Genomic DNA, 26,532 nt, shown 5'->3' with positions numbered 1-26,532 from the left:
AGGCAGGCTGCAGTGGCTGGCGCAAGGCTCCGGTGCAGAGAGAGGAGAGCCCTGCGTGCAGCCGGCGTCCGCCTGGGAAGCCAAGGAGCAGAGTGCCGGTGTCCCTGTGCCCGTTGACGTCGGAGGGAGCAGCCCAGGAGCGGGACCTGACTGGGCACGTTGTCTCCCCGGAAGAGTCCTGCGGAGTAGAAGTCCCGGTGAGTGGGGCTCCGTGCTTGCGTTTCTGGGGACAGGAGGTACTTCGAGCATGTTGCGGGCTGCGGGGGCCATGGTATTTGGAGTCCCCAGTGTGGGACACCACGATAGTGCCGGCATCTCTCCAGAGCCATAGGGCTGCGGCGGCGTGTGTATGCGTGCGTGTCTGTGTGTATGCAGGGGGTGTCAGCGTGTGTATGTGTGCGTGTGTATGTGTGCGCGCGCCTGTGTGTGCGTGCATGCAGAGGGGTGGGGGCTGGCTGTGTCTGTGTGTGAGCAGGGGCTGTGAGTTACTCTGCGCAAGCGCGGCTCAGACGCGCGCTCCCGCGCTGAAAACTGGAAAGGAAAAGCGCGTGGCACATTGCTGTCCACATTCCTAAATACAGGTAACATTGGGTCTGAAGCAGACACCATCAATGCTCACGCATTGAGGGTAGGTCTGCTCGACCTAAAAAGGCGAGCCGTGCAGAAAGAAAGTCGCATTGTAATTTTTAGCAATGCAAACATACAGGCCCCGGGGGTAGCCGTAGGCCACGGCGTCAGACCATGTACACGAGACTTATATAATGTGATTTCTTAAAAACTGCAACATAATTTTTTTCTAGAATATGCAGCCATTCGTGGCACTTTTTTAAAATTGTCCAGTGCTGCTCCCTGTTTTCCGTCCTATTAGATGCACTTCAGATGACCCAGACCGTGCTGTTTAAGGTTTCTTAGAACGAGCGGTTGCCATTGTCCCGGCTGAGCACATCGTCGTCCTGCCTGCTGTAGTAAAAAATGATTAAAAATTATTTCACTTACATGACGTGATGGGCAGAAAGCAAAGTGTCTGCAGTTGAAATCATTATGCTCCGGAAACAGGTAAAAGAGTACTCCGGAACAAGGGAGAAAGCATGAAAGTGGGAGGTAACTGTAGTTGGTCAGTGCTTATCCTAGAAAAACAGAAGTGAGGTATTGCTGCTTGAACCATTTAGCAAGCAACAAAGAAGAGCGACTGATGGATTGAACCAATGGGAATGCAACAGGAGGGACATAAGTCCTTTTTCTACCACAGGTCATCCTGACAGCGCATGCCCGACTTAAAAAAATCAGTATAGAAACTAGACTCAGTTTGACAGTTAAAAAGTGGGAGGAAGTGTGTATGTTGAGTTTTAAGTCACTCAGTGGTGCCAATTTTAGACTCATGTAGCTTTCCTCTCTCTGGCTTATTTATTATACGTCCAAGGGTTTGAGTAGCTCTTCCTGCAGTTCGTAACTTTTGTTTTAGGTGCCATGCGGCCGGGCGAGAGAAGGAGTCTAACTCCATGCTGTTGTTAATGTCTCACTTCTCGAATTTTGGAAAAAATTGGTGGCTTTCTTGAGCTCTTTACTAAATATTTTTCTTCTAGCTTTTTATTTGTTATAACCAGGCATGATTCTGGGTAACACTATCTTCCATTTTTTTTACCATAGGCTTATTTTCACTGCAATGGAATTCGATTGATAAGCCCCTATTGATTCACTGGTGTAATATAATGAACAGAGTTACATTATTGGAATTTCTGTAGGCTAAAATAATTAATCGATTGAAGAAGTTTATTTGTACATGGGCCAATCCTGATTTTGCTTGACTAAGTTGTTAAGCGCATCAGCTTGTTTTTGTTGGCTTGCTTATCTCTCTAGAATTTCGATGTATATGTATCAGCATTGTTATTGCCTTAAACAATCATGCATTCTTAGATCGTCTTTTTTATGTTTACTACAAATTAAAAAAATAAATGAAAAAAAGCCAATCACCATTGTGGTCAACAACTCGATATTACATGGCAATGACGACGTGATAAATACAGAAATTATATTTTTTGGGTGCGGATTTACCATCCATCTATTATTGTGTAACTCATGAAGGGTTAGTGAGGAAGGGAGGAAGTGGTCAGGGGGAGAAATGGAACTGCAATGTGTCTTCTTAAACGTCTAAATAAATATTCCAGGACACATGGAAGAATCACAAATGAGGCACAAAACATAAATTTTGTCCAATGCAGAAACAAAAGCAGTGTGCTGATGTAGCTCTAACTTTGGAGTGCATAGCAGCAAATATCGACCACCAGAATATTGTGATATGCTAATATCAAGGACAGAATATCAAGGAACAACATATCGAAAGGTATGTGTATTGATTGGGAAATATTGATTGACTATACCTTACTCCACATCTACGTATCTTGGAGATAAATATCAGTATAGGTATGTTTATATGTAGTTAGCTATATAAAAGCTAGACTTACCTGTCAATATTCTATATTCGATATTCTGTCCTTGATATTCTGTCTCATCGATATTGTTGTTTCGACATTCAGGGTGCACAACCAGAAAAGAGATAGAATGTCCACCCTTGACAGAGAGGGCCTTCCAACATCTTTGAGGTATCGGCCAAACGGCAGATGGCACTGGCAGCTGAGGCGCTGCCTTTGGAATCCTAAGTTGCCTCAACTCTAAATCAGGCGTGAGTACCACGAGCAGGGCAGGAGTGGATATTGGCTGATTTAGGGAGGTTGTCATGTTTCTATCACAGAAGATGAAACTAAAACATTGCCATTTAGTCAGTGAAGTGTACTATTTCCAAAGATGAATAAAGTTTCCCGAGAGCACCTGATTTTATCTGAGCCAAAGATGAAGTCGGCCTATCCCTGCAGCTGGATGTCCTGCCTAAATGAATGAGAGTTTAGGCTTCATGGAGTTGATTATGAATGAGAGTTAAGGCTTCATGGAGTTGCTTATGAATGAGAGTTTAAGCTTCATGGAGTTGTTTACGATGGATTTGTTTATGAATGAGAGTTTAACCTTCATGGATGTGTTTATGAATGAGAGTCCCCCCGGACAGGGGACAGAGACCGCCCTAGTAAAGGTAGTCGAGGAAGCCAGACCCCGGACAGGGGACAGAGACCGCCCTAGTAAAGGTAGTCGAGGAAGCCAGATGCATCTTGGATTCAGGGGGATCGGTTTTACTGATCCTCCTGGATCTAAGCGCTGCATTTGACACAGTGGACCACAAGATCTTGATCCAGCGACTACTCAACCTGGGAGTGAGAGACAAGGCACTCAGCTGGCTTTCATCTTTCCTGAAGGACAGAACCTTCCAGGTCTGTGAAGGGAATATACGATCAGATCCATTCCACCTCCAGTGTGGGGTTCCACAGGGCTCTTCATTGAGCCCCACACTATTTAACACTTACATGGCCCCCATGGAGGATGTGGTAATTCCCTTTGGGATAAAAGCCGTAACATATGCTGACGACACCCAAATGGTTGTGTCCTTTTCCCTTGAAGGTGAAAAGATAAATAACCTTCATGATTGCCTTGAGGGAATCTTTGAGTGGATGTCCAAATCAAGGTTGAAACTCAATGGCTCCAAGACCGAGCTCATGCTGCTGGGTCACCAATTGTCACCTCTCCCGTCCGCCATGTGGCCCTCATGCCTAGGTCCCCTTCCTCAGCCCAAGACGGAACTCAAGAGTTTAGGCTTCTGGCTAGAACAGGATCTATCTATGAAAACACAGGCCAAAAAAACTGCCGGCACTTGTGTCGGCCTACTCCGCTCAGCCAGGAAGATTCTCCCTCTACTCCCCGCACAATCTCAAAAACTGCTTATACAGGGACTAATACTATCGAGGTTAGACTATAGTAACGCCCTCTTCCTGGCAGCCCCAGAAGCCACCCTTAATGTTCTCCAAAGAACACAGAATGCCGCTGCTCGGATGCTGACAGGAACACCACGGAGATCTTCTGCTAAACCAGCTCTAAAGGCACTCCATTGGCTGCCGATCCGAGAAAGAGTCATATTCAAGGCCCTATGCACCACCCATAGGGCCCTGCAAAACATAGGGCCACCGATGCTGAAGACCATGATCTACCCATACAAACCCAATAGGCCCCTCCGCTCCTCTCAAAGGAACCTGGCTACGGTCCACAGAGCAAAGAAAGCCCGCACTGGAGGACGCCGTTTCTCGGTCACAGCTGCTACCCTTTGGAACGCCCTACCAATGCAGCTTCGGGCCGAACCCAACTACATAAAGTTCCGAAAATTACTCAAAACGCACCTCTTCCCACAATAAAACTTCTCTTTCCTTCTTTTCCCTTTGACCCCCCCCCCCCTCTCCTCCCCTCAGCGGTTTATGCAATCTCAGCGCTGGGACGCTCCCGGGCAGCCATGCGCTATATAAATCTTGCTTTCATTTCATTTCATTTCATTTCATTCTATGATTCATAAAGTTGTTTATGAATGAGAGTTTAGGCTTCATGGATGTTTTTATGAATGGGAGTTTAAGCTTCATGGAGTTGTTCATGAATGAGAGTTTAGGCTTGATGGAGTTTTTTTAATCCCTTGTCTATTACAGATCCTCTTAGCCCTGAGTATAAAGACGGTTACACTGTAGCTGCTGCTCAACAGTAACATCATCCCAGACTTGCATTTGAGATCTGTTCCTGTGACTTCTGGCAGTGGGGTATGGAGTGTACGTGGCATGGGTGTGACTCCAAGGAGTCAGCAGGCAGCAGCAGCAGTCTGTGCTAAGCATCAGTTGCAACATTCTCACTATTGTCCTTGTTAGATCCTTTTTATTTTAACTTTGTCAATTTCACAATTTGCAAAGCTGTCAGGGTTTAAGAAAAATGACTGCCTAAGCTGAAGCACTCAAATTTTTACAACTTTTCACATCTCTAGCTGGAAGAGTGAGTGAAAGCGTGGTTTGCCAATGATGACAATTGTATAACATTGAGCTTTGATTGTGATTAAGCCTAGATGGTAAACTTCGCTCCGCTCACGGAGTTTGCAGAGTTTTCCGCACTCCGCATTACGCGGAGCTCGCAGAGTTCCCAAAAGGTTTTTTTCCTTGCTCACGTTCGTCAACGTCAAGTTGGTGAGCGCAAGCGAGAAAAATCCACCTCCTGGTGAGATTTTTCCACATTCGGGATCGTCAACATCCAGTTGGCAAGCGCGAGCGTGGAAAATAAACCTCCTGGTGAGATTTCTCAATGCAGGGGGGCCGGGGTTCTCATTGCGAGTGGTCCCATATGCTCGTGAGAAACTGCCCGTTCACGTTGAGAAAGCTGGTGCTCGAGTAAAAAAATCTACTGAAGGGACAGAAAGGAAAGCAGTGCCCGCGTATGCTGTGCATGGTGATGTTTGCGATGATTGTACAGTGCGGGCAAGCATTCGGCACTGAAAATCACCGCAAACTGCATTTTTCTATCGCACTCCGCCGCTTGCAGAGCTCTGCATAGCGCTGCAGAATTTTTTTCCATTTCTCGGAGTTTCGCATAGGTAGGTGCCACCACATCAGTGGGCGTGCCTCGATCTTTGAGTGCCACAAACACAGATACCCTTGTCTGTAACTGCCCAACTTCCTGATAAAGGCTCCTGAAATCTGAAGTCACTCTTTGGATCCACCTCTTGTTGAAGTTCAGTTTCCCAGCACCCACACCAATCCTGAACAGAGGCTTTTGTTGTGATTATATCTTGCTCACACACCTGTGTTACTGTGTGAAAATCGTCCACGTATAGGCAGTCAACTGCTGTTTACCAAAATCCCCCATTTCAATTGTTTCAGCTCACCAGGTTTGCAAGATACAGAACACCGCTAGGGAAATGGGGCATTTCCAATATTTTGTTGGTAGCTTCTTCGGTTTTACAGGGACGAAATAAGAATTTTGCAGTGATACTCTCTATAAGCATGAGCACTATGGGAATCTGCAGGGAGCATTTTTCTATGGCCAAATCTGGCTTTTAATTCATTGACTAGGTTTTAGGTTTGTGGGAGACTGAGACTGACAAGCCCAAGCAACCTTGTGAAGAATGCCAAAACTTGCAGTATCCCTGCCCATATATACCCTTGGCCTCAGTCCACAACGTTAAATAGTTATAGTGTATTACCTCTAGGGACTAAAGAACTGCTTGGAGAACGCAAGGAGTTTGCAAGAAGGATGTCATTGTGTTCTAAGTGCAAAAGGGGAATGGAACTTAACCCACCCTACCAAATATACTTTCTAAGAGAACGCCAGAGTTTGTCCTAAAATAGATTAACAGAACCCGAAATCCCCAATTTAAAACAAAGTACTATAGAAAAACTTGAACATCATCATTGATTCAAATCATTACATCGGTTGCATCTTTTTGAAGGCAAGCAGTTAACATGGGCCCCCAGGCACGCTACCTGTTTAACTATACAAGTAGAGAGACAAATACAAAAGATCACACTTGTAACACAACATGATTAGCGGTCTGCGATTGCATATTTGTTTCACAAACGTCCACAATCGTTTCATGAATTTACGCTTTAAGAATAAAATGTGGTTTGTGAGTATCTCGTGTGAATCTTTTACCTCTTGATGAGATATTTCGTAAACCACTAAATAACTGCATGCTAAAAAGTATTTGGAATTGTGTAATTTGAAACTTAAAGGAATTTTGTAACTCTTAGGTAACACAAACTTAGGAAATTATGCAGATTTTACTGGTGGTGTTCCAATTTTTTCCCAAAGTTTGACAACCTCTATATTAAGAGGACGCCACAGGAAGACAACTTGTTGCACTGTGTATTCAAAAGAATACAATGCATTCCTGCTTTTGTCCCTGCGCAGGCACCATTTTGGTTGCCTAGTGCCAACGCAGGCACCCTTGCACCATTGTGCAAGGGTGTCTTTTTTTGCATGAATGATTGTTTTTGTGCAGGAAGTTATACCATCCTACACAAAACAATCCTGAGAGGCATATTCCGCTTTCTATGCGTGCTGCAGCATGGAGCACACATAGAAAGATGAAGCATTGAGATATTTCTCCTCGTTATGTCTCCCTTGGGAAGGCGTAGCATTTTGATGCATTACCAGGTTTACCAGTTCTGGTAAAGCAGTGAATGTGTAAAAGTCCAAGGAGTTGAATGGGAACATCCACACAACACCCATTGAATGCCTTCCCAAGGGAAAGTAATGCGGTGCAGCATTTTGAGCTACATTGTGTAACTCCAGACTTATGAAGCCACTCAGGGCCACCTAAAGTGACCTTTGTGGTTGCTTCATAAATCTCTTTTTTGAGTTGCGTCATACATGGACCATGTTACATGGTACAAGTGCGACACAACTGGCCTCATAGGTAAGGCCTATACAATCTTTATCAGTTATCAATCACTTGCCCAACATAATAGAAGCCTAAACTCTTAGTGTGCAGGCTTCTTGTAGTTTAATTCACTCACCACCCCCACTGTTTTTGTCAATTAAATTAATGGAATGACAAGGGGCTGTACATTAAAAGTTCCATCATGTTTTTTTAACAATGTGTCAATACCAGTGGTGTATAAGTCAATCCATTTCTGCAGAGAGCTGTATGGTGCCTTTTTCAGGAACTAGATGGGCCTATAGAAATCAAGAACAGTAGGTATACTGAAAATAGTAAAAGAACACTATCCATGTGTGAAAACAAACATGAACCCTTCACCAGAACTACTTGACTGGATACCTCCAGAATTAGGACAGTTGAAGCCCGTCTGTATGGGGAAGCCATTAATGGTGTAATTAAGAAGAAAGAGGGAAGCCAGGGAATAAAATATCAATATGGAACCATGGGAACTAATCCCTCAAATTTTGTCTCAAATGTTGTGCCTGTGGTTGGGAAGATCTTCTTATAGATGTATAGGAGTGGGCACCTTTTAGGTACTCTTGGGCAGGTGAGCTACCCATAGCTTCACATGGCTATGTTCCTGAAAAACATTAGAAATGTAGTCAATCTATGAAGAAGTGTTTGATGTACAAGGTAAATTCTCTGTTCTGCTCTATCCTTGCTGCTCTGTGCCTTGTCTGATAAGAGGGATTCCTGCCTGGATTTGCTTGGAGACACCGTAAAAGCCCACCCAGTAAAAAGAATGCCGGATACTGTGGGCGTTTGAGCTGAGGTGGCATAACACATCTCCCCTCCATTTGTTCCACTATGCACATGTAGCGTCGGTCATCTGGTGTATCATAGCATCCAAAGCATTTATCAGCTAACTCAGTGACAGAAGACAAAGTTTAGTTTATGACAATCTTCAAATCATCTTCAAATGAATGGGCGTAGTTAAAATATTCTTTGACTAGTATGACATTTTAGCAGAACAGTTATTCAGCACTTAAGCAAACCGACTAAGCAGCCACTTGCATGCAGAAAGGACCACTTTCATTTGCACACTTTTCTTTCCATTCAGCAGCTGGCATGAGTGTGGAAGCCCCATGGTTGTGAGTAGCAGAAGCAGAAACCTGTTTGTCCACAAACTTAGAAGCAAAGAAGAAACAGTGAAAGAAAGGGGTACATGCTGAGTTTACTTTTCATGCCACCTTTCCTTATTTATTTAATTTTCTCTCTGCATCGTCCCTCGAAATCCCCCCTTAACCAGCCCCACTGCCCCAACACTGTTACCTGCACGGACTGCTGCTGAACACAATTATTTCACTTTTCTTGCTGTTGCTACATCTAGGACGCCCATGGCTTCTCTGTTCTCCATTTGCTACAGCTGATAATCATATATCTAGTGGCAAAGCGAGGAAATAAAGAAAAGGGAAGAAAGTGTTAGGGCGAAGATAAAAAATTTACTTCAAAGCAAAATGACGAATCACCATCAGTACAAAGCAGGTGATGAACATCACAAAGCAAAAACAGAACACGAGGCACCATAACATGCACAAATTACAGTACACCACATTCTCCTCCATCCGGTGACAAGAACTAAAGTTGATGGTGTTTTCTTTGATTCGAGGGTCCTTTCAAGCTGTGAAGGTAGTGAGTTAATGTCTGTAGGTGCTAGAAATGGAGTACCACATGCCAGGACGTTAGGGCACAGTGCTACGCTCCTGAGTCAGCCTCCAGGGCTGGCCTCCTACATCTGCTACAGAGCTCCTGGATACCCTGATGGGTAATTAGCATGCTGTAAAAACACTCACAACACAACATAACATAACAAGATCACTGACATGAAATAAATTAAGAATTTTACATCCATTGTTCTGAAATCCATCAGTGGTTTTGCCATTAATGTTAAGAACGTGAATATAGGGCTGTACAGGTTTTAAATACTAGTGGGTCTGAGACTCAGAGGGACCCGGCCCACTTAAAGCCCTTTGCCTTTTATTTCTGCTGTGGCACAGGACCATCCAAGAGGCACTGCAGGAAGCTGTTGCTAAAGCTAAGGAAATGACAGACAGTAGATGTAATGGTGTCTGAAGGTGTGCTGCTTATGCTGGTGGTAGTGGTGGTCACTGTCGCCATTGTTGCAATACTATTAGTGGTCCTCATGGTGGTCATTATAGTGGCAACATATCCAGTAATCAGAAATAGCCAGGACTTTTTGTGGATCTGCTGGTGCTCAGAACCAGCAGTTCTAAAAAGCAGGTGCTGAGAGGGGTCCCTAGCGGGCTCTCCATTTTCCCCCTCACCCTCAGGATGAAAAACAGAAACATCTTAACTCTGCAGCAGTACCACCCTTCACTGTCTTTGAGGTAACTTCAAAGATACTCATTATAGTTCTTTCACAGTCTCATCATTTCAGAACTAAAGCATTTTAAATTGTATATACAACAGAGCCATTATTGTTGCTTATTTATATTATGCAACTAATAGCCATTGACAAAGCCAATAGTCCTGGTTTATTGTAGTTGTAATGTTACTTGTTGTGTTATATACCTTTATGCAATCACAGAAGCCGCAAAGCGTCAGTCGGGCAGCACACTATCCTAAGCACAGATTTTTAGCTTTCGTGGTTTATGCCACCCTCTTGATATCATTCGGTCATGCCTCTTCGAACCCCCCCCCCCACCCACTACCCACAGTTTTTTTTATCCCACTTAAAGCCTGGGATAGAACTTCTCCTTCTTGTCCTGCTGCTTTCACTGCTCGTGATGGTTAGCTTCACCTCCTCTCGACCCATACCAGTTACTTCTCTACACCCCCGGAAGGGGTGAGGTAGAATGAGGTAAAGTGAATTAGCAGATTTTCATCACAGAACATACACGGATGGATGGTATGGGTGTTCCTCTGTCTCGGGGTAGTATATGTATGTTTTATTTTTACCCCCTCCCCCTTTCCTGCATTCATTTTGTTTTTGCTGTTCTTCTGTTTACATATCGCAACATATAGAAGAGGGGAAGCGTTTTTTAAATAAATAAAATAGTGGTTCACTTTCTTTGCTGTGTTTGATATGGGTAAATAAATAAAAATAAAAGGGGTATGCCCAAATGACCCTCCTATTTCTGGACATAGAACAGAAAATGTGTAATAGAAAAAAGTACAGAGGGACCAATCAACTATTTATTTTCGTACAAGGCACTATCAATTACCCTGACATTTATAAATTTCTTACATCAAACTATACATGATTCTATAAAGTACACATGTCATAAGACGGGGCTAGGTACAAAAAAATCAAATACTTACACATCAGACGTAATATATGCAAAACATATACTAAAACATAAAGTCACATATAAATCACAATCACATATGTCGAACAATACATATACACAATATATTCAACATTTACAGAAAACCCTAAATATAACTTAGATGTACACTCCTTATGTAGATAGATGTACACTCCTTATTCTGAGTAATACACTCTGAAGAAGTCCCCTCTGTGCCTGAGGTATCACACCTCTTCTCTCTTTTATCTATAGGCGCCCTTATTATAAGGAAAAAATCGAAATAATTAGATTCCTCCTAAATTTGTCGACGCAGTCGCGTTTCAGCCATCAATTTCTTGTGGCTTCATCAGGACAAGGGTCAAGATATATCTGGAGTTAATTCATCACTCACAAAAGTAGCACCATCCGTCAAATATATCAAGGGTACCCAAATACCCACATCGCCTGGATCCAATGACTCTCTCGAATCCTGGGTATAGGAGCTAAAGGAACCATTCAGCATAAGCCCCTGGAGTCTCCTTGTTAGTCGGAGCAAATCCTCCACCTCGCTGCCTGTTTATGAGGTCCTCATCCGCAAAACGAATGTGTGGTCCTTGTTCTACCTGCCACGCTCTCAAGGTATTTTGATATGGGTGGCTGCTCCTTTGTCCACCTGCTCCTTTTTCTTTCTTTACGGGGATGCTACTCTGTGCTTCTGTATAGGGCACAAGTTGGGTCACAGGTCACGGCATCCACCCACTATTTTCACATGATGGATGCCGTCCCCCTGCCAAGTACTTGGGCCACACAGAAATTTGCGGAACTTGTTCCCGGTGTAATTTTCAGACACCGGGATACGTTCAGCAGTGCCTGTGCGTTGTCTGCTTTCCATTCCCAGCAGCAAAGTGCGGGCAGCAAGGGGGTTTTTCTTTTACCTCCAGCTGGGCCGAAGTTAAGGGGTCATCAGGCCTCCTTTTGTCTGAATAGCCTGACTGGAGGCAGCCTGGAACCTCACACTTAAATACAAATGCCACGGAGGGGAAACAAAGGCACACAGCTTGGTATCTCTTCACAAGTACTAAGAGAGGCGTGCTTTTGCCTTTTCTCAGTCCTTGAACATAAGTAATGCATGCTCTGTAAGAATGCCAGGCATGTTGGTCTGTCCCAGTATAGCACTATTTTATTTCCTTTATAGCTCTAGGCAACCCAATCTAGGGTGTCAGAGTTCTTTATGTAAAACACAAAATACCTTGACAATAAATCCTGTACATGTGTAAATCAATGTACAAAATTAGTTATGAGAGACAGGGTTACAAGGTGTAGGAGTCACATGCCCTTCTTAGCTCACTGTGCTATATTACCCGGATTACAATTTAAGAGCTGCAGGTAACAAAAAGATCTCTGTATTATAAGCAGTAACCCACTTTACTATCTGACATAAAATACAAATGTGTCATCTGCACGTTACGTGATGCGCTTTGCAGGAGACACATTAACCATCTATGCTACTTTGATTCAAATCTGGGACTTCACAAGACATAGATCTCTCCAACAAATGCATTCACCTCCAGAGTTATCTCATCATTATTACTATTCCCTGAGATTTACTGGCCACCTTTTACAGCAGATGCCTTAACCCATAAAATATCTTAAAATGCAAAGTTTGCAGCCAATTAAGCAGAACAGATCCACTGCAATGCTTCTCCTTGTTACCAATTTCTTTGGGACAGGGTTTAAAAAAATTAATATATTAGTTGAGGCCCAGATTTTGAGTCGTGATTGCGCCACTTTTTTTGGCACAACCCAGATGCCAAAATCTCATTTGCTAAATCTCATAATGTGCTTAAATGTACTCATGATATACCTGATGAACATGGATGAGGTCTTAAAATCAGATGTCACTTCTTGTGATGTCCCATCTAGTGAGGTCACTTCCTGTTATGTCATGTGCAATGTCACGCGTCATGACATCATGCGCTGTGATGGCACGTGTTATGTTATGTTATGTTACTTCGGTTTGTATAGCGCCAACTCACCACCAGGTCTCAAGGCGCTCCAGACCAAAGAAAACACACTTTGTCCCTACTCACAGAAACCTAGGCCAGATTGTCGATTTAACTTATATGACCAAAAGCCTCTCTAAACAGAATCGTTCTCAACTGTTTCCTAAAACAGAGAAGATTCGGCTCCTTACGCAAGGACACTGGTAGCTTATTCCATAACAATGGGGTAAGTATGGAAAAGGATCTACCTCCTTTTGTGGCTAAATTGAAACGAGGGCAGGTCAACAGTGAAGCGTCAGATGATCTTAGGGTACGTTTCGGGTTATAGGACTTTAAACGATCCTTAATGTATCCAGGTGCCTGCCCATGAATTGCCTTGTGTGCAATGCACAGGCTCTTGAATTCTATCCTCTGCTTTATAGGAAGCCAGTGGAGTTTAAACAACAGAGGGGAAGCATGGGAGCTTCTCGGAAGTTTAAAAATTAGGCGTGCAGCGTCGTTCAAAACGACCTGCAGTCTTTGGATCAGGTTCTTTGGTAGACCCAAGTACAGGACATTACCATAGTCCAATCTTGATAATATAGTGGCCGAAACCACTGTCCGGAGTATAGTTTCGGATAACAGAGGGACTAGTCGACGTAATTGCCTAATTAGGCCAGTGCAGGTGCCCACAACACCTGCACTGTCATGATTTCTCTTGCATACTGCCTAACCTGGTAAGTCCCCCTACTTCTTTTTTTAGGACATGTGCCCTGTCCTTGTACCTCTCCGCCCTTTCGCTACCCTGCTTTGGGAATTCGCTACCACCTGCCACGGTGTTTACTTACGCGGCGCACTGCAGGTGGCGAAACCGACACGATACTAAGATTATATTGTAGAATTAAACATTGAGAATTATAATCGTTAGTGATTTTGTCCGTGGTTACAATAACTAACAGCTGGCATTTATTCGGAGATTGAGTGTTTTTCAATTTATTACTCAGCAGTTTCCAAGTAATTTGCCTGTGTTCTTAGGCCGCTTCAGTGGGCAACAGTTTCTTAGTAGTAAGTGTGCAGCAGCCATGACTGGGATTGCCTTTGGAGTTTTGTTGTATGTACATGTAACTTCACAGAAATGATGTCTAGCTGCCAGTGTAAATTATAAGGCTGCCACAAGAGGGAGACAAAGCCTCTGATTTCCGATGAGCCATTTCATTGATTATTATTTTTTTTTTACCAGGCTAACAGTCAGATTTTTATTTTGCCTGAAATATTGTTTTTATGAAAGATCTCTATAAATGACCCTCACCTCCAGCTCGAAAGAAGATTAGATTAAAATGCTGCAGGGGAGATATGAGTGACCGAGCATGCTTAAAGTCATCCGTGCAGAGAAAGGCAAGAGAGCTCGCTATTCTACATGCGTGCGTGCCTGCGTCTGCGTGAGAGGTCCGTCTGAAAGAGATGCACATACATGGGCGAGGGATACCGGTTTGTATGTGTGCGCGTGTGTGTGTGAAAGAGAACGCGCGTTTCTGTGTGTCCATGAGAGGTAGGTGCGAAAGTGATTAATGCGTTTGCAAAAGCTGAGCCACAATGAGACGGTTGTTTGAGTGATAGAGAAATGTCGCAGCGCTTGTAGGACTATGCCTGGCTTGCAAGACAGCTACTTTAAAGCTTGCACTTCGCCTAACAGCACATGTAAATTCAAAGCGAGATGCACCATTATTTGTTTTTTAAGTTTCGCCTGCACAGCGCTTGTGCTGTGCGTGTTAGGTTTAGCCAGCAGAGCGCTTGATCGGTGCTTAGGTAAGGTATTGTATTACATATATCTTAAAAGGCATATCACTTCTTATTGGTCCTTGTCATTTTACTTTTACTCCTTCCTATTGGTTATAGGCGTCCTATTTCCTCCTCTTAAGTGTGTGTTTATCTTAGTTTCCCATCAGTAAAGTACTGTATTCATCCGCTTTGGTGGAACTTCTTTTAAGGTCTCAAGCAACGAGCGGGAAAACAAAATAAAAACAAGAGCTACACCCTTGCTTTACAGTTATAGCGCTGCCCAAGTTCCGTGTGCTCAGCCAGTGCTTTAAATGGGCAGGTACTCACCGTTACTGAGTACCAGCAAGTCCGATTTTTTTTTGCCGTCAGTACCGGCACTTCCCTGTAGCCAGGGAGAGTACCAGTACCCTGATTCACCGCACGTGAAGGTCAGTTTCCTCCTCCAGTGCAGGGCAGATGCTGCTTTGCTTCCGAGGAGCTTGTAATGAACTGAGCCGTAATGTAGCCTTTTGCAGAGTTGCAGCGCCCATTTGAATGTAGCCAAACTGCTGAGGTTTGAAAGGGCTTGTGTCACTCAGGTGTGCAGCGACCATTCTGCTGAAAGTGCTGTAGTGACGCTGTCTAGTCTACGCACGTCACGTACAGACGTGACGTGCGGCCGCCGATGCGAGGGTGCGCGCGCAGCGCGATTCAGAAGCGCGAAAAGCCGACGCTTAGCTGCCGCGGCTCTGCACTGTTTAGGGACATTTACAATTAAACAAGTTAACTCCACCAACAGTGCAGTGTCTTCATTTGGGGCATTATAGACAGTACAATGGCGACGAGGGTGGGATGCTAGACCCCCCTGCCCCCTGCAGAGGACCAGACCACCAAGGACACCACCACCAGAGTGCAAGCAGTGAAGAACCAGATACAGAAAAGACAAGAGAAAATAAACCTGTGCCAGGAAGAGCAAGAGGTCGGAAGGAGACCAGCAGCAACACACAGGTACCACCCTAAAGAGCGTGGCAGAGCTCAGCACAGCCAGGGGAGGTAACTACCAGCTTAAAGGGTAGCCCACACCCCAGAGACATCAGGACAGCGTGCCTGAGCACGCGACGACCCACTGGGCAAGGAGGACCGCGCTGGATCCCCCAGGCAAGATTGAGGGGGTAGACGAAGGCAGTCCCCAACCGCAAACAGGCAAGGAAGAGCAGGACAGGTGCTGGAGATGCTGATTGGCGGAATACCGATTAAGGTCGTGGCTGACACCGGCTCGCCCTACACCATCATCCAAAGAGCGGTGTGGGAGGAGAGCTTTGCACCACACCTAGGCCCAGAATTGGAGAAGCTAGACACCCGCCCTGTGACGTACAACGGGGACCGCATTCCTATGGCAGGATTCAGACCACTACAGTTTGAGTTCAGAGACCGGTCAGTGTTCTGCAAATTGTACATCTCTGAGAGAGGGCCCTCGGTCTTAGGATGGCTCGACCAAGGCGACCTGGGCATCAAGCTGGACCCAGGAGGAAAGGAACAGATACTACTCACGGAACCGGGAATCTGGCCGGACCTAGAAAAATGGAAGGAAGACTACCCCAAAGTTTTCGGAGGCACAGTCGGAAGGATGGGGAAATTTGCGCACAAGATAGTCTTGAAGGAGGGTGCTGTGCCTGTCGCCCACAAAGTGAGAAGTGTTCCCTTGGCAGTAAGGGACGCGGTGCAAGAAGAACTACAGGATCTCGAGAGGAAAGGGATCATCGAACCCATCACGTGCGCGGAATGGCTCGCGCCCCTGGTGGTCGTGAAGAAACCAAACGGGAAGATCAGGCTGTGTGTTGACCTATGCGAGTTGAACAAGAGCATAGTGGTGGAGAGGTTTCCCTTGCCCCGAATCGAGGAAATGCTGGCCAGAACCAGGGGTGTCAAATGGTATTCCACCATAGACTTGACCTCCGCCTACCACCAGATCGCCCTGCATCCGGAAAGCCATAACTCACGTCCTTCATCACTCCATTCGGGTGCTACCAGTTCCGCCGCATGCCGTTCGGGCTAGCCTCGGCGGCTGCGGTGTTCCAAAAGTTGATGCACCAGCTGTTCAGAGACACCGATGGAGTCCAATATTTCCAGGACGACATCCTGGTAATGGGACGAGACAGACCGGATCACGACAGTAAACTGGCAAAGGTATTAAAGATCCTCGAGAGCAAGGGCCTCACAGCTGAATGGACCAAGTGCCGTATCGGAATGGAGTCGGTGACTTACCTGGGTCACGAGATAGGGGTGCGAGGGGTTACTCCGAAGGCAGACAATATGAGAGCCATTTGCGAAGCGCCACCGCCTTCCACCAAAGAAGAAGTACGATCATTCCTGGGAATGGCGGAGTATTATAGTAAGTTCGTGCAGCACTTTGCGTCCGAAACCCATCACATGAGGCAGCTGACACGAGACAACACCGAATTCTGCTGGTCGGAGGGAGCACAAGGTGAATTCGAAGTCATCAAGAGAGCGGAGGCTGGAGCAATCCCGCTCCAAGGATACGACCCCCAAGGAATCACGGTACTAACCACGGATGCCAGTGACAAGGGGCTGGGTGCCGTCCTTATGCAAGATCGAGGCCAAGGGAGAATGGAAACGATCAGTTTTGCATCCCGCACGCTCAGCGAGACCGAGAAGAAGTATAGTGTAATTGAAAAGGAGATGCTGGCGGTTGTGTGGGCCATGTCCAGATTCAGACAGTTCTTGTGGGGCACTCGGTTCTTGCTAAGGACAGATCACAAACCCTTGCTGAAAGTACTAACGTCCAGCGGACATGTAAGTGCCACACCGCGGATCTCAAAGATGACCCTCAAACTATTGGAATTTAGGTACGACGTAGAGCACATCCCTGGCAGCAGGAACAGAGTAGCAGACTACCTGAGTAGAGCGGCAGCCATGGATCAGAGTGGAGTAGACCAAGAGGGAGCGGAAGAAATGGTGGCACTCCTGGAAGATCAAGAGAAAACCATCGGACACCAGGAATGGAGGCAGGCTTACGGAAAGGATCAGGTCCTGGAGGAAGTGAAGTCATACATCACAGGAGGGTGGCCCGATAAGAGACTAACCTGTGGAGGCCTCAATCCATACTTCGAAGTCAGAGAAGAGCTGTCGATGGACGACCAAGGAGTGTTTGTATATCGAGGGGAGAAAGTCATCCCCCCAGCAGACATCATCCCCAAACTATTGGACATGCTCCACGAGGGACACTTGGGAATCGGAAAACTCAAACTAAGGGCCAAGCAAAACTACTGGTGGCCGGGTATGGATGCAATGGCCGAGAGGCACGTCAGAGACTGCCCACAGTGCCAAGGGGCAGACAAAACGCTCAAACCACTCCGCCCTGCCCTAGGCAAATTTGACCCCCCAAGGAACCCGTGGGAGGAGTTGTCAGTGGATATACTGGGTCCCATCCTGGACGTGCATGGAGTCCAGAAGTACGTATGTGTCCTGGTGGATAGGTACTCGAAATGGCCAGAGCTGAAAATAGACGAGGTGATGGATACAGAGACCATCATAAAATTCCTGGCGGACACCTAAGTGACAATGGCCCCCAGTTCAGATCAGAGAAATGGAGCAACTTCATGCAAAGGAATGGAATCCTGGCAAAGCACACGTCTATATACCACCTGGCTGGGAACGGACTTGTGGAGCGATTTAACAGGGTGGTGATGGGCTCGGTGCAGGCAGCCATCTCCAACAACAAGGACTGGGAAAGAGAGATTGAGCGTATGGTGTGGGCGTACAGGATCACCCCCAAAGGTACAGGGTTCAGCCCTTTTCAGATACTGAGAGGCCGCGAACCATTCACCCGGGACAACCGTGTGTGGAAAGATAAAGTCATCACAAGTGAATGGTCCCATGCGGTGGTGCGAGCCAACCTGGAAAAAGCACAATCCATTTACTCTAGACACTACAACGCCCGGAGAAATGTGAAAGAGACAGAGCTGAAAAAGGGGGAATGGGTACGAGTGAAATTGGCCACGCTAAGGAGGAAAGGAGAGAGTAAATACAGCAAGCCCCTGCAAGTCAAGGAAGTGAGGGGTAGGGCGGCTCTACTGAGTGACGGTAACGTGTGGTCACAGGATCGCATGGCCAGATGCAACGGGGTGCAAAGATTGGACTGTGATGGAGAAGACCCCGAAGGGATAGAAGCAGGATCTCAGGAACAAGAACCATCAGATGGAGAGTTGGAGGTGAGCAGAGGAGAACAGGAGAGAGAGACAATGGAGTATGGCGATCAGGAATCAGCTGGCGATGTGGAAAGGAGCAGGCGAGATGGTGGCGCGACCGCGCTTGAAGGAGGAGGAACGCATGAAGGGTCGCAGGAAGGAGCGGTCCCGCCTGACCCCCCGAGGCTCACACGGAGCGGGAGGGCGGTGATTAAGCCTGCAAGATTTCGAGACTTTGACATGAGCAACGGACAGTGAGTTAAATGTGTGTTTGGAAAAAAGGGGAGATATGTAGTGGCGCTGTCTAGTCTACGCACATCACGTACAGACGTGACGTGCGACCGCCGATGCGAGGGTGCGCGCGCAGCGTGATTCAGAAGCGCGAAAAGCCGACGCTTAGCTGCCGCGGCTCGGCGCTCTTTAGGGACATTTACAATTAAACAAGTTAACTCCACCAACAGTGCAGTGTCTTCATTTGGGGCATTATAGACAGTACAAGTGCCATCATGGCTTTCATTATGTGTAAAGCGTTAATCTGTTTTATTGACATAAACGCATTTCTCGTATGCTTTCATATGTGCTGTACAAAAGTCATTATGTATGATCATATTGTGCCCTTAGCCCCACCCCTAGCCCCACCCACTTGCCACGCCTCTATTTTATTGAGTTCCTGCAGTTATTTTTTCCAATTTAACCCCTTTGGTGCTGATGACGGCTCCTGGTCGTCATCAGTTACGGTGGGCGTGTGATGATGACGGCCGGGAGCCGTCATGACCACGCCCGCGATCGTAATGTGCCGCACAGGCGCAGAATTCCGGCCACGTCCATGGGGTTAAAGCACCGGACTCAGCGTGATGTTATTATCTCTATGGGGATCCTTGAACATGCCTTTTATTCTTTCTCTGTGCCCCGGGGGCACTACCTAGTGCCCCTGTGGCACAAGCAGGGACCTAAGTGCATTCATCATCTCTTGCACTACACCATCCACTTCAGTGCTTGATTTTTAGGTCTCGCCTAGCGACGCAGCGCATGCGCTGCTCGCCTTGCCGAGAACTATTGTTGTTGGTTCTTCGCGGAAGGGGGACAGGACATGTGCATACGTGCGGCGACAGCTTGTATAGGAGTTGTGCACGCATACCCACATCTCATGCCCCATGCTTTCACTCTCACGGCGACAACTTGTTAGAAAGGGGAATGGACATATATTTTTTCAGGCTTTGGTTTAATGAAGAGGAAATGTCAGAAATATTGCCAAAGGAACTGTTCACTATTCAAGGAACCGGGTCGCAATCACCAAGGTGCCAAGCTCAAAGTGTACACTACAAGAGTTACAGCAAATATTCAAATGATTCTTTTCTATGGTGAATATATTTTTTTTCAAAAAGAGGCCTCGGATATTAATTTCGAATGCAAATAAAATCGGACACTTTACATGATTAACGAGGACAATAACCAGGGAGGGTAAAGAGATTTGTGCCACCATTTTTCCCCAAAGGCAATGATGCCATATTTGCTGCTCTTTGGGTGCGACAGTGGGCTATGTAATGCACGTGTGTTTTAGGCTACTCTTGGTTCCCAGTTCAGCACTGCTCCGATGTGAGTGTGCATTTTGCAGATATGTGCACGCGTGCAGAGAACAGGAGTTGTGCAGGCGTACGCACATCTCCTGTCTGCGCTCATGGCGTTTGAGCAGTATGCGCGCATGGCGCGCTGTCACTCTCACTACGACAGCTTGTACAGGAGTTGTGCATGCGTGCGCACATCTCCTGCCCCGCAGTTTCACTCTAACGGCAACAGGTTATTAGAAAGGGGGATGGTTTAATGAGGAGGACATGACAGAAATATTGCCAAAGGGAATTGTGCACTATTCACAGAGCTGGGTCGCAATCACCAAGGTGCCAAGCTCAAGTGTACACTACAAGAGTTACAGCAAATATTCAAATGATTCTTTCCTATGGTGAATATATATTTTTTAAACGAGGCCTCAGATGTTTCTTTCTAATGCAAATATAAATGGACACTTTACATGATTAACAAGGACAATAACCAGGGTCGGTAAAGAGATTTGTGCCACCATTTTTCCCCAAAGGCAGTGATGCCTCATTTGCTGCTCTTTGGGTGCGACAGTGGACTGTGTACTGCACGTGTGTTTTAGGCTACTCATGATTCCCAGTTCAGCACTGCCCACATGTGAGTGTGAATTTGGCAGATCCCAAAACACATGGGTGTTGGACATTAGAGGTGGAACAGCGAGGCACAAGGATGGGAAAGGAAGAGGGGCCAGAAAACAGAGCAGTGGTGGTTGTGTGGTTTCACCTGGACTTCAGACGCCGGGCTAGCTGGGTGTAAGGCATGATGTCGCCACTGGAGTACCTTTCACAGCAACTCTGAGGGAATGTGAGTTTGAGTTTCCAGGCAATCACTGTAGCTTACCCAATTGAAACAGGTGATGCGACGATTGAGGAGGTTGGAATTAAAATCAAGGATTTGCAATGCCATAGGTCTCGCCGTTACGTGAGTTTGAGCCATTGGCATTGTACTTGACAATGCCTTTTATTTATGTTTTGGGTTTTAAAATATAAATAACAGGCATTGTCATTTACAATACTAATAGCTTAAACTCTCGCAAATGCGAGACCTATTGCATTGCAAATGCTTGTTTTACTTGCTCTGGACTTGATTTGTCAGCAACTGCAACTTGGGGAGAGGAGTTGGCCTAACGGCTAAGGCGCTCGACCTCGGACCTGGGGATCTGGGTTTGAGTCTCGGTAACGACGCCAAAACCTCCTGTGATTCTGGGCAAATCACTTAATCTCCACGTGCCTAAAAATGAAAGTGTGTGTCCTCATGTAAAACGTAACTTGTGCTATGTAAAGCACTCTGATACCTGATTCGGTTCGAGTCTAGTTTGCGCTATATTAAAACTACAAAAAAAAAGTTCATCTCATTTTGACGGCCACTCCAGACGGCACAGGCGGTTTTGGGAGAATTTTCGCCTTTGCATAGACAGTAGCTTGGAGTTCTCACATACTTATTCAAATTATCCACTTATATACACACAGATTGCTGTCTTAGAGGTGCTCAGTGCTGCGCTCATCAAAACGTTGAATTTTTACCAGGGTGACTGAACAAAGGAGAGCTCGCACTCTCGGGCCGGTCACAGATCTCGGGCCCACGGGCCATAATATATGAGTGAAGTATTGGCCTGCCGCCCTGCCTGCAGGAACTAGCAATTCTTCCTGGATGAAAGACTCACCAGCATCAGGCTGGTTTTTGCCTACGCAAAAAAGTTCTCCCAGATTGTTCAAATCGGTCAGGTAGCCAACTTTCTTTTTCATCCCTTATAATTCCTCTGCTTTACTGTTACTTTAACAGCAACAATGCAAGAGTCGGCATTGGGGGTTCCTCAGTGGTTTTGATATTTATTAGAACAAATGTTTGTTTCTTCGGTTCTGGTTGCAGTTTTTCACTTAGAGTACTGACACAGATTGAGGTGAGAGAACTGTGAAAGGAAATGCTTATCTTTGTACACCACTAAGTTAATGTTTTTCCATATTTTTTCTTACTGTAATATAATTGAAGTAATTTACCAGTTGTACTATGTTATTCATAAAGCATGCCAACTACAACCAACCAATGATGAGTCCAAAACAATTCAAAATGTGTCTCTGATTTTTGCATGTTTGTGAGAATCCTTAGTCTTTGACAAGGTCATGTTTCAAGTGACGATGCCCTCAAAGTACTACATTTTACTGACCTTTTTCTTGGATTCTGTTTTACATGCACACCACTTACATTGCCCAGCACACTTTCATCCAGTGGCGTCTCCTCCACAATGGCCGAGGAGCAACGCCCACTGGCTCAGAGCCACCACTTGAAAAAGAAAACAATATTTTACTGGCTCTGCGCCAGCATGTGTAGGGGGTATGGGGCCGGGCCAAGGGAGGGGAAGGAGGAGTGTTGTGCACTTCTAAGTGTGCATGTCTGTTTGGCCGGCTGTCCTAGGCCTACCAAACAGACATGCACACTTAGCTGTCTTTAATCTGGCTGTCTGGTACAGCCAAGTTAGAGAAAGGCACAGCCTCCCTTGTGCCTGATCAGAGTGTCAAACCAGCCCATTCAGGCCAATCCCCATGCTGCTCTCATAGTATGAGAGCAATGTCTGGATTGGATGGGGAGTCTGTTGTCCAAGGGACTGCCATGAGCAGCAGAACGGTACAAAAGGGGGTGGTGATGGACGGAGCATCTGAACCAATCAAACACTCACACCCAGTCAACAGATCTGGGTTTAATCTATCACCATTCTTTAGCCCACTCTGCCACCCCAGTTCAGACATAGCCATATGCAAATCAGTCTGACCCTGTGCCTCATGGGAATAGTCCAGCCCGAACTGCCAAGCCACGCCTTCCCTGGCCCGGAATCAAGCTTCCTAGGACTGGTTTCTGGCATTATATCTGGCAAAATAACGATGGATTAAACCCAGATCTGTGACTGGGGGTGAATGTTTTGCCACTGTGCAAAATTCCGTCCATCATCTCGTGTGCTTTGCTGTTCACCCTATGTGGGAATGGTATGCCCAGACGTGGGTCCCATGCTCACTAAGCCACTGGAGTCAAGCTATCCTGGCTGAAGACGGCTGATAGCCAGAAACCGGTCCTAGGATGCTTGATTCCGGTCCAGGGAAGACATGGCTTGGCAGTTCGGGCTGGACTGTTCCCATGAGGCACAGGGTCAAGACTGATATGCATATGGCCATGTCTGAACTGGGTGGCTTGGTGAGCAAAATAACGATGGATTAAACTCAGATCTGTGACTGGGGGTGAATTTTTGCCATTGTGCAATATTGGCAAGACCCAAACCGCGCTGCTGTGCAACATGCTAAGTGGCACATTATACACTTTACGTAAAAGTGGGATGGGACCAGCCCCTTTCCGCCTCCCAGCTTGAGTGGCACTGTGATTTCTCTCAGGCTGACTTGGGCCAAAAGAGCACAGCTCCATACACCTATGCTTACACCAAACCGGCATGCTCCACTATGTACTGGGGCTTTGCACAGCTACTGCACTTGAATGCATATTGACACCTCCTGCATTGTCATGCATGAGGACATCTCTTGCAGTGTGCTATCCCAAACACGTGGAAAATGTCACCAAGATGCACTCAGAGATATATTTCTATAATTGTAAACAATAGTTCTTGAATTTTCCTTTTATGTATTTATTCATACATTCTAATTTATTTTTTCATAACAATGATTGTATTCATCTTGTTTTTCAATTATGTGCCCAATGCATTTCGGGCCTTGCCGTTCTTCAGGGGACTTATATTACACCTTGTCAGTAGACTCGTATATGCTCATTATGGAAATAAATAGTTCCAATTTAAAAAAACTGACACGATATCCGTTGGCTCATGGAGTCCAGTTTTTTAGGTTTATCACCATTTTGAGCCGCAAATCTTACATCCACGAACCTCCTTGGGTCACGGGACATGCCCTGATGTGTGTGGCATGCCCTGATAGTGAATTACTGGCAATTTAGTTTTTAGGTCGAGCCTAGCGAAGCCCAATGCACGGTCTATGGGAGGCTTCTTGTAAGCACTCCAACCTTCCCTAGGGGTGTGACTCTGCCTACACATTTGATTGGCCTTTGCGTATGGCTTTCAATAATAAAAGCATGCAAATTGCCAAAGGTGGGTGCATGTCCCACTTCTTCTTCAAGTGTTCACTCCCACAGCGTTTTGGTCTCGAGAGTGAGCAGAGGTGCGCAGGGGCCGGTGCACCTGCATTCCTCGTTGGATCCTGGATCAGGTTACTAATTAAGCACAGCCCGGTCGCTTTCACTTTCGCGGCTGCGCTTGTTAAATTTTCTGTTCCCTTGTGGATTATGCCGGACATAGGATTGAGTATTGGATTATTGTCTTTGTCAATTGCTGCTAGATTCCTGCACACTTTGGCTGTGCCTTTTGATGCAAGCATGACATTTGGAAAAAGGGATATTCAGTGGGCATCAAATGTTAGTTCTAGTTACTCTCGGACAAACTACCCCTTAGGGCTTGGCTCCATATTTTGCATCAAATGATAGCTTTGCTCGTCAGGTGCCTGATTTCCCCATTCTGCATGTTGTTTGAAGCCGTAAGTGTGGTTAAGCTGAGCTGTCACTCTTTTTATCATCCATGATGATGCTATACTGTGTTGTCACCACTTCTCAGTAGTGCCAATACAGGTATAGAGAGGCAGCTGTGTCAATGCTGGGGAGTCTGCAGCAATAGCAAATGGTACTATGTGTGTCCCCTTCTCCCTCTAGCATTGGGGACAGCCCGCCTTACCCTCTTATGCCTAATGAGTCCGCTGACAGGTGAGGCACAAGCAGGTCTGGCTCCTCATGGCACAGCATTGCCAATCCCAGAGAGATTCTCAGTCTGTAGTAGGGTCTATGCATGACCACAGGGCCCTACACAGCTCAAGGGTAATGAGGGAGAGAGTTCTCCTAGTTCCTGTCAAAGCCCTTAATCTCGTCCCATGCTGACTGCTTTCCCAGTGGGGCACACGGTTTGATTCCACGTGTCCCCGGCTCGGCGCGGTCCATTACCCTATCACTCACTGGTACCTCTCCCTTACGACGGCTGCACCCAGCTTCCTCATTTGGCACAGTCCTCGGTCTCATCCAGCAGGTCCTCCAAATCATGCCCGGGCAGTGCAGCACAGTCTCCTGCTCAACGGCGCAAGGTCGCCAAGTAGGGAGCGGTAGAGTGGCACTGTTAAGACCAAAGATTGAGGCTATTTCAGGATGATATGGACCTTAACATCCGTGCTGCCTGTCAGATTGATTTCGACCTGTGCAGATATAATAGAGACTGCTAAACAATTGGTTGAAGAGACTTAAAATCCCCATTCTATGATATTGATGTATCGAATAAGACCAAGTCACATATCTTAAAATATCCTTTTGATGCTGTGAGACTCCTGCATTTAAGGTCCATATCATCCTGAAATAGAGATTACATTACAGTTCTTAGCAGTGCATAAGTGACATCAGTCCTGAGGATGGTCTCGGAAACTGTGCTTTAGGAGACCGAAACGTCGACATTATCATCTTATCCCTGCATTGTCTGATTCATTTTGACTTGGGATAGATGTTTTTTAGGTTTTGCTGTGTTACTTATTCAATTTGACATTATCATTTTTGTACCTGCATCTCCTATTCTCTGCTCTGTTGAATTACTTTCATTTATAAAAATATTTTTTGATAAAATTCATTTTTTATATACACCTTTGTGTTTTGTTGTTTATATGTTGCGTATGTGTTAAGATTTGTTAAATGTTATTTAATAAGTTGGATTTATGTTACTCTGATGTATTAATTACACATTAGGATGATTGATTTTTCCTTCTAAGTTAATTTTAATCAATAATTGGTATCTAAACTAAATCAAATCCCTTGAAGGCATCTATACCCCTCTCCTCATGTATTGACCTTGTTTTGAAATTTTTATGACCGGAGTGCACTTGGCACTGCCCTGCAGTCTGACAGGACTGTGCTCATCATATACATACTGTGGATCGTGAATATATGATTGGCTGATTCGAGTTATCTGGAAGGCCCTTGACATGGGGTAAGACATATACCAGGGGCTTGTATCTCAAATGCACCTCCATGGGCCTGCCTTACTGTGCCATTCATGGAGGTAGCTCATCAACTGTGCCACAGGTTTAACCTGGTAGGGCCTGTGTGCATTGGGTACTGTTACTCAGTTTGGCATTTAAAAAGCTACATACTTAGGTTCTGCATGGTTCCTGCTGTATATGAGTTCTCCCTGGTGATAGGGTGAGGTGCTGGGAAGAGGTTGGGAAGGTGTTGTGTATGCGATACCTGCATGAGTCGTGAATGACACCAGATGGTGTGCTCTGTACAATGGGGTCTGCTTCTTGCACTGGATTAGCATGAGGGAATGTAGGGAAAGGCTGGGGAGCATTATTTTCTGTGGGCAG

Source organism: Lissotriton helveticus, chromosome 5_1, assembly GCF_964261635.1.
Source record: "Lissotriton helveticus chromosome 5_1, aLisHel1.1, whole genome shotgun sequence".
Classification (NCBI taxonomy): Eukaryota; Metazoa; Chordata; class Amphibia; order Caudata; family Salamandridae; genus Lissotriton; species Lissotriton helveticus.
Note: the sequence above shows the minus strand (reverse complement) of the source record.